This window comes from Perkinsus marinus (genome assembly GCF_000006405.1).
Source record: "Perkinsus marinus ATCC 50983 genomic scaffold scf_1104296935302, whole genome shotgun sequence".
In the NCBI taxonomy this organism is placed as follows: Eukaryota; Perkinsozoa; order Perkinsida; family Perkinsidae; genus Perkinsus; species Perkinsus marinus.
The window spans coordinates 72,174-73,473 of record NW_003214508.1 but is presented as its reverse complement, the minus strand read 5'-3'; the positions used below and the strand labels follow the sequence as shown (position 1 = coordinate 73,473).

The 1,300-nt window shown below is 46.6% G+C and overlaps 1 protein-coding gene across 1 annotated transcript in view; it reads right to left on the bottom strand.

Annotated features, from left to right (window-relative positions):
- Nucleotides 1-1,296: 1,296 nt before the first annotated feature.
- Pmar_PMAR003294 (conserved hypothetical protein) overlaps nucleotides 1,297-1,300 on the bottom strand; it is a 3,229-nt gene continuing 3,225 nt past the window's right edge. Inside the window, exon 16 of the mRNA XM_002784000.1 lies at nucleotides 1,297-1,300. The gene's annotated coding sequence lies outside the window, so the exon portion shown is untranslated.

Sequence of the window (1,300 nt, the reverse complement as noted above, 5' to 3'; positions counted from 1 at the left end):
AGACGCTTACGTTGAGCTTCAGAGGCGTTGGTTCTTCCCATCTTTCGAGACACTAAACTATGTACTGAAACACCACTACTTTTCAACTCAATAGCCTTCCTTATCTAACACGAGCCTAAGCGAACAGCGTTAGATCAGAAAACCCAGAATAGAAGGAATCCTATGTGGAGACCGACGCCACTTTTTCAAGGAACTCGACGAAATATTCGTACCCTCTCAAGACGACATCCCAAACAGAGAAATAGAGAGACGATCTGAGCCTAGACGAGTATGAAAGTAATTGCAATAGATTACGGCGAAGCCCCTGTGCTGAGGAGACAGCCGACACAATAGCAACTACAAGTCCAGTAGTGGGCTCGTAGCTCGAGTGAAAGTGACGCGAATTACACAGCTCTCAAAAACCACCTTCACAACAGAAGTCTGTACCATGCAAATGGGCATGATGACAAACTAATATACATGTCCTGGCTGGGTTACATCTGAGTAAGATTAACCCAACAAGTTACTAAGCAATTTCCCTCAAGACCCCTCAGCGAATAACACATAGTGTCGGTTCAGAAGCATTCATGTCATCAACGGCTAGCATTCATACAAACCGCATCTGACCAACAGGAATCGTCATCTATGGTGTTAACTAGTACTATAGTGGAGGAACCTGGCATTGGTTCATCATCCCTAGGCTGGCTATTTCTTCGGACCTGCATCAATCTAGGGAGTGCCATGGTCCTTGTCCATGACTCGGAACACTACTGCCACATTGTTGGCGGTATGCTCATATCGATAGGTTCTCATAACCCCACCATGCAGAAAAGGCTCGATTTGATTGTCCACGTGCTGCCGAAAAATACATTCAAACTAGGCGGAGCGAAGCAACCGCAGATCAAAACTTCACCGAACATACTCAAAGAGGGAGCCCGAGAACCGTCAACAACATAATTATTCGTTTACATCTATAGGCATTTGTGTTTCCTTCTCCCCTGCCGTCCCAAGGGCGGCCCACGGCGGCCCCACAAAGAGTTCGACTTCAGCCCGAAAATCAACATATGTCCAATACATGAGAGTCTAGGCTCCAGTATCATCAGAAGGAGCAGTCACAGAAGATGTTATAGGTCGTATCCAAAGACCCGAAGTGAATCTTAGGTCCATCCAGGTGAAGCACAGATAAAAAGAATCCCACTGTATTCAGCCCCGAACTCGCTTATCAAACCAGCGTCATTTCTGAACCCAACATGATGAAAGCCATCTCTATCACTGGAGTACCCACTGCCGACCCCCTCCAGTCGTGGTGACACGAATATCT